The sequence below is a fragment of the Pygoscelis adeliae genome, unplaced genomic scaffold (assembly GCF_000699105.1).
Source record: "Pygoscelis adeliae isolate BGI_AS28 unplaced genomic scaffold, ASM69910v1 Scaffold300, whole genome shotgun sequence".
NCBI classification, from domain to species: domain Eukaryota; kingdom Metazoa; phylum Chordata; class Aves; order Sphenisciformes; family Spheniscidae; genus Pygoscelis; species Pygoscelis adeliae.
The window spans coordinates 1,728,379-1,738,258 of record NW_008824004.1 but is presented as its reverse complement, the minus strand read 5'-3'; the positions used below and the strand labels follow the sequence as shown (position 1 = coordinate 1,738,258).

At 37.4% G+C, this 9,880-nt stretch overlaps 1 protein-coding gene across 1 annotated transcript in view; it reads left to right on the top strand.

Moving 5' to 3' along the window:
* The window catches only part of UTRN (utrophin), a 377,019-nt gene that overhangs the window by 328,440 nt on the left and 38,699 nt on the right, over positions 1-9,880 (top strand).

Genomic DNA, 9,880 nt, shown 5'->3' with positions numbered 1-9,880 from the left:
TTCAACATGATACATGCTGCTGAAGCAGTGTCTTGATTCTTGTGTCTTGAAAGAGAACAATGTTACATGTAACCAGTAGGATTTATTTATTTTAAAAAGCTTGAGGAGGAATACGGAGTCTGACAAGCAGACTGACCTTGGCAGTTTCCTTCATTTCTTATTGCTTACTGATCTAAACTTCAATGTTGGCAGTAGCAGCTAGATGAAACACAGAGTTGTGGAAAATAAAGCAGAAAAAAGCTGATTCTGAACTTTATTTGCTTTGGTATGATCAGGCTGGAGAGTACTCTTAGCTTTAAATATTCTTTTAAATGTTCATCTATTCCCTAATTTCAGATATAGTTTAAAGAAGAGAGGAAAACGATGCTGACACAAAAACTTATTTGATTGGAGTGATTAGATGAGCTTTTGTAATACAATTCAAGAGAACAGTCAACAGGATTTAATGGTGGTTGTTTATTTAGAAAGAAATTCTGGGAAAGAGGCAAAGATTAAGTTAATTTTCTTACTTTTTTGTTTAATTGTACTAACCTCTTTGAATGAGGTGCCTTTGATGTAAAACACAGCATGAGTAGAAGGAACAGTTATGATGAGTCTCAATAACTATCATTCGAAAGCAATTATATTTACTGTTTTTACAGCGAGACTTGTGTGTTCAGAGAGGAAGTTTAAGGTACCAGTTTTTCATTTTATGGGGTAAGGAAGAAAAACAGCAGATGAAGGAAAATAAAAGTTTGATTCAATGATTGGTGGCTGAAAAATAAGAATTTTTTAAAATTAATTTTGAAAGGGAAATAAATGCTAATTTAAATCAGGCTACTTTAATTCTGAATAAGAACATACACTCTTCTTAGACAACCATAAATTCATACCTTTACTTCATTTCGGTTGCTTTTTGTGAGTGTCCTTGAATGAGAAATGTGAAATATTCAGAAGTGACACAGCTGTAGATGATGATGTAGTTGTACCTCTGTTAAGATGAGTATTTAAAACAAAAAATACCACACTCTTCGCAGTTTTATTGCACACAGAATGGAGTTTAAAAAAAATATTAGGGAACTGCAGCTGAGAAGGCAGGAGGGAACACTTTAGGTAGCAATGAATCTGTAAGGAGAACGTCAAAATGCTGCAAGACATCTGTATTTTCAGATGAGCAGCATTTATTCTGTTTGTTTCCTGATGCCAGTGGCAACTTGCACTTATATGCATAGAGAGAAATGTCTCAGAGAAAGAGGTTCTTAGTGTGCCAGCACACCATGGTGGCTTTGGGGTGCAGTTTGTTCTCCCCACCCTATTGCTAATGGTTGGCATCTCCACCCTTTCTGGGGTTCTAACGGAACCATGTGACAGATTAAAAAGCCAGTGTACAAACTCCTCTGCCCCGTAAGTTCAGACAGAGGCAGTCTGGGTTTGGGCATTTTGGAAAGGAGTGGCTATTCTGCTTGGCTGGAAGAAGGATTTATAATTCATTGAGCCCAGGTTTATGAAGGTGTGTGCCCCCTGGGCTATGGCAGATATTTGGTTGAACTGAACCTGCACACATGATTTAGCCTGTCTCTTTTCTGCTCTTGAATTATCTTACTATGTAAACCCCATTTGCCAAATGGCTTTGCCTCTGTTGATGTGATTTTATTTAGTCCTTTTTGCTTCCTGTTTGATTTTTTTCTTAATGACAATTGATAGAAGTTTTTGTATTTCTGTAGTCTGAGTCTTCTCTGTCGCAGTAGAATTTAATCAATGAAAATCTGACTCTGTAAAATCTCGATGCTGTTAAAAAAAAAAGCTTAGTCTTCCATACATTATAAAAGAGAATGGGAATAATAAGCAGTATGGAGGGGGATACAGCACAGCAGGCACAGTATTTACTGATGCACTTTTGGTAATAAAAGTGTGAAGTTTGGACAAAAGGCTTGGCAAACTTGCCATTGAATACATATTTCATAGGTTGGTTTGCAGAGGTTTGAGATTTAATAAGGAGAGTTTTCTGCTGTTGTTCATTTATAACTATTTGAATCACACAAATAAAACGTGCTTGGCCTCTATAACAGAAAATGAAAAAAAGCCTATATTACATAGCATTTCAAAACTATTCTAAAGAGAAACAGAAGAATGAAGGAGACATCATATATGATTGTTAAACATCTTTGAGGAATACACGATGAACTGAAAGGAATGTGCAGAAAACATAATTACCCTAGCATTTCTCACTGTTGTTTTTAACTAATTTAAGTGTTCTTCAGCTGTGTACCTTTCAATGCTATAAATTATTAGATATTTGTACTGTGCAGAAGAAACAAAAGGGTAATACAGAAAGGGTCACAGTGAGTTTAATCTCATGCAATTTCTTGGTGTAATCATTAAATTAATCAATATTAAAACTCCATAGTCACCCGGTTACTTTTCTGTAATTCTGCAAAAAGGTTGGCATCACCAACATCTTAAAAATCCCATTTTATCACTTCCAATATCATGTTCAACTTTAGGGGGGACGGGAATAAAATGCTTTCTGCTTCTCCGTTTTTTTTCAAGACTCTTCAGGAAGTCTTTCCTGAAGTTTGTTTTACGCCTGTATGGGGAAGAGGGGGAGAACTAATGGAACTGGGAAATTCAACTTTTTCTTGTTCTAGCTATATCCATAACCACATTCTTAGAAATATTAAGAAGTATTTCCCTTAGAAGGGAAAATAAAATATAATTTGCAGAAAGAGATAATACAGGATTCAGTTTTTGAAACTTTCTTCAATTACCAGTTCCTGTGCTGGTCTTCATTTTCTATTAAAGAAATGCAGTAGTACATTTTCTCTGGAGGGATTTCAAAATATCTGCATATAAACTGCTCCACCAACCTCTAATATACATTACCCTTGCAGTGCTTTATGCCAACTCTTTTTCACCACAAAACAGTATTTTCTAATGGGCTTAAAAAAAAGATAAAGCACCATGTCATATTTATAAAGTGGGGATGATGTTATGCCATTTGAAATTTGGCAAGGGCAGCAAAGCCAGAGTTCTGAGTGCTATTGATTCACTAGTGATCAGTAAAGATCCTGATTTCAGTTAATGCTTTGTGCAAATGACCACAGGATCAGAAAGCTACTTAACATAAAGCCAGAGTACTGTTTCAGTGTCTGCTCTTGTGGTGTTTGCCAGTGATTATCAACACAGACATAGGCCTTGTCTGTGCTAAGAAATGATAAAAAACCCACAAACCTGTCTCTAGTTTTCTTTCTTGTAGACAAAAAGCTAAAAAAGAACAAATTTAGTGGTTTTTTCCACAACTCCATGGGCAGCTTGAAACACCTGGAAATGTACAACTTATTCATTTCAACAGGACTGTTCTCTTATTTCTAGAGAGCATAAGTTAAGACATGCTATCTGTTTCTCAGCTCTTTATCTACAACCAGGAAGTGTTTTTAACAAGGATTATCTTTGCCAATTATAACTATGTTTGCTGGCAGCTTTCTAAAGGATAAGAAACAGATTGTAGGGGTAAATGTCATTTAAGCTTTAGAGCACTTCATTAATATGTAGGTTTTTAAATTTGTGTTATTTTTAGTTAGTGAAATTTACACAAATGTATTTAGACTTCTTAAATGACACTGTTTTGTCATATAATCTATACGTGGATGCATGTTTTGCTGCATGGCTTATATTGTGTCAGTAAGTTTTGGCAGAAGAGACCTCGGAGACTCTTACTCTGAATAACTCAGTCTTTTGATACTAACCAGAAAAATAACACTGAATGAATTCTCTTGTGGCTCAGTTAGTGAAATGCTTTTAATTCTTCCCTGACTGATCCACGTGGGAAGATGTAACATGTTCACACCACTGGTGTTACTGTCCTGTAGACCAGCTCATTTCTATCATAGCAGAAATCCCTTCCTGCGCTACCCACTGTGCAGAATGAAATCTCGTAACTTCAGCTCCTCTAGACCTTGAAAAGTTCTTTTTATCCAGTACCATCTACCTGCAAGATGAATGATGAGCCCAACTGTTGTTCACTTTCACTCAAAGTATCACCTCAGTCTACAAGTAGTTCTTCCTGAACCTAGTAAAGTACTTGCAAGAGAGGGTGCTCCTTGGCACGACTGTCACTGCGACCTGGGACAGAACTGCCACAGTAGTTGTAACAGAGAGGGAAGACTCTGTAGATTTGTCTGCTCTTGGTTAAACGCTTGTTTTGAGTCTTTTTCAGAAGCTCAGTGAGATGACTAAAAATGATGAACTTCTCATGTATTTTCACAAGTTATCATGTAAAATTCTTTTTTTTTTTTTTTTCTGTCTAACTTGAGCATCATTCCAAATTTAGATTTCCATTAGCTTCTCTGCAGGCTTGGTTTTCCATCATTGAAGGTTACAGATTGTTTTCTATAGAAAAATACAGAACATGGCATTTCTTCACATTCTTAGCAGATAGTTGCTAGCAGGGTGGAATTTTCTGAAGACTTCCTGTTGTGTCTGGTGAAAACAATCCATCCAGTTCTACCTAATTGCCTCCTGGGACTTGCCAGAAGTTATGGCCTCCAGAGGAATCAAGTTGGAGCTCTCTGCATGATCTAGTAAAATCATTTTGCCTGGAAATCTTCAGAAAATGACTGCAGCACTTCTGTGAGTGAATTGCATACTGCTTTAGTTGCTTACCTTGTTTTAGCAACTCTGGTAATTAGCAATTTAGCAATTTCTGGTCCTTTGCTCTAAGGATGACATCTTTCACATATACATGTAAAATAAATACAAAGAAATTATATAATCTTTTGTTTATCAATTTCCTTGTTCTTGTAGGTCTGATGTCTTGTATGTTATTTGTGTTTACTGAGCAAGGTGTCAGAGAAGCAGGGGAACATCCAAGTCTGCTTTTACTCGCTGGGCAATAACTGACAGGTAGTTGTAACTGCTGCGGTGCACATTTTAGAATAGGTTGCTGTGTCATGAATTTGCATAAAAAGGAGCTACGAGATCCCGGTCAGAAAGATCTCCCCCAATTTCATCAAGTTTGTCTCATCTGTTACAGACCATCCAATACTGTAAAGTATGTGAGCGCGTTTCTCAATGCTTGATCTACTTGCGTTAGTCTTGCATCAGTAACACAAGAGCTACTGTAGCTACAGCAGAGAAAGATGGATCTTACTTCAAAGAGCTGCTTTACAAACCAAATCACCAGAAAGCACTTCGTCTTGCATGCCTCCGGTTTGGAGCGCCTGATAAAATGACTCCTTTCTCTGATAGTTTTATTTGTAGCGTAGGAAGGTTATCTGCACACCCATTTTTTCTTCCTGTGAAAATCAATTTGTGTCTACATAAAAGTCCGTGCATATTATGGAATTGTTATCAAACAAAACTTTACATTAAGAAATGTCACTGTTGAGACTGATTCCTTCCCTCTCCCCCAGTTTTTTATAGCTCTTTTTAAATTTACAGTCACATTTTTTTTTTTCCTCAGCTCTGTCCAGTGTAGTCTGGCTTTCATGTCTTCTGTCTCGAAAATGGAATATATGCAGTGGCGGTAGAGGCACTGCCCGCAGCAGTGGAGTTGCTGCCTCCTTTGACCTAAATGGATTGTTGAGTCGGTGATTCACTCACTCTAAGCCCATTCTTCTTCTCTGTTGGATCTGTGTACAGGATTGCTACGGATGGTTGCTTGCTAGGTGTTTTGGGATGAGGCTGACGTAATCACGTTCACCTTGTGTAGTCATTTAGCAGCTGTCAGGTAGTACTGACTTCTGGGTAATTATGGACAAGCCCACATGAAGGGATTCTCTCTTGCCGTTTTTCCATTCCACCAGATGATGTTCACGGGGCCTTTTTTTTTTCTGAATCCTAGTGGAAGGTGGTGTGGTGTGGTGTACTACCAGTGTGGTGTACAGAAGAACTGAGTGATAAGTTTTAAAAACCCATTAGTCTATACCAAGTCTTGCAGAAATGTATTTCTCTTTCAAATGAAAATAGAAATGTAAAATTATTTTCTGGTCATTCTTTTATTAGGTATACGTTTCATGTTCTGTGTTTTTCTCTAAAGAGAAAATTTAGCTGTTCAGGTATTTACTACATTAAATGGAGAAATAAGATGATAGCGCAGGATACAGAGGTTTTGGATATCTCCTTCACATTTTTCTGCTTCATGTTAAGCACACACAAAATAGAAAAAAATAACATCATTTTTGCATGGTATGTTGTCATGATTAAAGTAGGTTTTAGTCTTTCAGATAAAACTGCTACAGTTTTATCTGAAAAGGCATACAGTTTCAATAATGAAACTGTTGTTTGTTCTTAAATCTTGGAAACCTGATTTAAGGAAAAAGCTTGATTGGTAATATCAGCTCTTATTCATTGCATAGAGGGTTTATAAATTACTTAGAAGCCTGAATCACAATTAGATCTGCCCACATCCTAATTAAGCATTACAGCTGTTCTCCTGGTTTCGGCTGGGATGGAGTTAATTTTCCTTTTAGTAGCTGGTATGGGGCTGTGTTTTAGATTTAGTATGAGAATAATGTTGATAACACACCGATGTTTTAGTTGTTGCTAGGTAGTGCTTACACTAGCCAAGGGCTTTTCAGCTTCCCATGCTCTACCGACTGAGAAGGCTGGAGGTGCACAAGAAGCTGGGAGGGGGCACAGCCAGGACAGCTGACCCAAACTGGCCAAAGGGACATTCCATACCATGTGACGTCATGCTCAGTGCATAAACTGGGGGAAGCTGGCCGGGGGGGCCGCTGCTCGGGGACTGGCTGGGCATCGGTCGGCGGGTGGTGAGCAATTGCACTGTGCATCACTTGCTTTGTATAAGCTTCTCATTATTATTACTATTATCATTATTGTTAGTATTTTTTTCTCGCTTCTACTCTGCCGATTCTCTCCACCATCCCACCAGGGTGGGGGGAGTGAGTTGAGCAGCTGTGAGGTGCTCGGTTGCCAACTGAGGTTAAACCACGACAGATGTGTACTGGAGTATATCAGTGTATTTCCAGAGGGAGGGAAGCAAGGGTTTATCCAAGTATTTCTTTTTTTTTTCCTTCCTTTTTTTAAAATAAAAAAAGAGAAAAGGTCTCTTTGGACATAATAAAATTTAACAATTTGCTGCAAGACAAGAAGAAATTCAAATCGACTTCTGCTGTCAATCCATTGTTTGTCTAGAGAGGCATTTGCTGCTAATAAACCTTTGCACTTCTGCAGTACTTCCCAGGGGAGATCCTTGCAGCACCCCACAAGCAGGAAATGGATTTCTTCATGGAAACATATTTTTTAATGCCAGAAGATGGTGAATTCAGAAATAAAGGCTACGATTCAGCAAAGTTTTTACCATCACGGCGAATTTTAACATGATAGTTTCTTGTAAGGCAGTAAACAGGATTTGACTCAGCTAAATTGCGTGTTGTTTACATGCAGTGTTTGCACTAATATTTTAGCATTTAAAACAGACTGAAATGTATTTTTATATATACATATATTTAAAGTTTCTATCACAGTACTGCCACCTACCTTTACTTTTGACATAGAAGTTTGAAGGTGTTTTAGTTAAGAGCCTTTTCTCAGAAAATCCTAAGAAACCCTTTTCACTTAGTATGTTGACAGTAAAATTGCCAGTCTTGGTCCTTTTTTTTTGTTTTGTTTGTGGTTTGGTTTTTTGTTTTGTTTTTTTTCTTGGTCAGAGGAGTTGAGGTGAAGCCATTTCCTTAAAACAAGCTTTATTGGATCCATTTCTTTGGGCAGTTGCAATGGGTTTTGTCAACAGAAATAGATTCCAAATGTTCAACGTGATAATGATGGCATCCTGCTTAACACAATAGTGCAGATATTGGGCAGCTTCAGGACCAGTTTTGAGGTTAATAAGTTGATCAGTATGAGTCATTATATTGTATTTTCTGTTCCTGTTTACTGAAGCTGTATATGTTGTTGTTCTTTCTAATATCCTGTAGGGTTTTTTTTATACCAGGGGTTTTGAGAATGCTGGACAGTCAATTGGCTTTACCTTGGCACAGCACCAAACCCAGATACATCTTTTTTTTGTTGTTGTTGTTGGCTTCATGATGATTTATTGGTGTGCCCCTTCCAGGGAAATATTGTCAAGCTACTTGTTTTTGAAATTACTTTTCTGGACAAGGATAAACATAGCGCTGTTTTAAAAGTGTCTTTCTAGAAACTGCAGAAACGCTGGTGTAGGTACTGGTATGCCTTAGCTTTGGAGTTCAGCGTATCAGAGCCTTGATCACCTCATTCAGAATTTGAAACATGAATGTAATTCGTGTGATATTAATCAAATTGAAACCAGCTAAAAGTTTCAGTTCAGGAAAATGCGTTCAGATGTAAAGATGTATTTCAGCGTTCTTCTGAATTTGGGAGGGTTTTCTATAGTATTTCAGAGTCATTCAAGGTCTGACAGAAGATTTTTTTTTTTTTGATTGCATGTTGTATAAAACTCTTTTATTTAAATCATGTGCAGGGCTTTTCTCTCCTTTCAGTCATCTCCTAGGGAATAATCACAAAGAGGGAAAAGAGGATTTATACCTACTGTATTAATAGGAAATACATATTTTGTCTTCCATGAAAAACACCTCACAAAGTTGTGATGGTGCCAGATATACAAATGAGACCCGTGGCAGAGAGAGTTAAGCCTTGTGACAGAGAGAAGCTGACTGTGCAGACCTAGACCAGACTCAAAGCTGGAAAGGTCAAACTGGTGAAGTGGGGATCATATCCCCTATGCAGAGACTCAACACATGCACTTTTCACTAGCGTTATCTCAAAGGGTAATGTAAAGAAGGGCCTTCAGCACTTTGTTTGGAGCCTGCCTCCCCTTTGTGGTACCTGTCCTATATCTGTAGCTCTTTGGAGGAGGGACCTTCTATCCCATTTATTTTGCATCACTTAGTATAAAAGGGTTCATTCTTGGTTGGTTTCTCAATAAAAAAAAAAAAAAAAATCAATGATGATAAATTACTGAGCACCCACTCAATGGCTGAGGTACAGCCATTTATATATACCAACTGAAGCTACAGTCCACTGCATTTCCAGGCAAAGTGCCATTTAAAGTCATTATTTACAACCAAGTACACCTGTATGTGGAAAAAATAATGTGTGTGCATTAAAAATTTTCAAATAGAAACAAAGGTGAAATAAGTGGTATTCTCTGCTCATTATTGTTAGATTTGCTAACCTAGCATCATTTCATTTTCATTATTAACTTTTAAAGGGAGTGCTATGATCTTTTTAACACAACTTCTGTAATTTTCTTAGAAATCTAATTCAAATGTCAATACTTTGTAAGGCAAGAATGTGCAATCATCCCAGCAATTAATATTCAGAAATACAAGTAAAATGTGGCTTGTAGAAGGGAATTAGAGATTTCAGTAGACCTGACATAATACACATTTTGACCCCTATGGCTGCATACCTGAAACCTTGGTGAATTGAAACAGCAGTGCTAAATGGTGGGTTAAGTGATGCTGCCTATTAAATCTCTCTTCTGTGGGCACTAGTGTAGAACACACACCCTAAATGAGGATACCTATTGATCGGGTGTGTGAAGAGTGACCAGGCTTTCCATTAAATGCATTACAGGTAAAGTTTAAAATTGTTGTATGTGTTCTGATACAGGTGTTCAGATATGCAATGAAGTCTGAAATACAACCTCGATGCTTTTTATTTTTAAAGTGTTTTTACAAATATTGTGCTACAGCAGCAGGAAGTTTTGCATTTTTACCTTATTTAGTGTGCCTCAGCTTCAGGATCAGAGTTCAACTGATACAGTCACACTTAGAATCAAAAGTAAATACTGTTAAATATGGGTGGGCTATTGTCAGACTTAGCTCCTTGATTTTTTAATCTCAAAGTGAGTGGCACAGATCATGTATTTTAATTAAAGAGCTGTGGGATTTCTTGC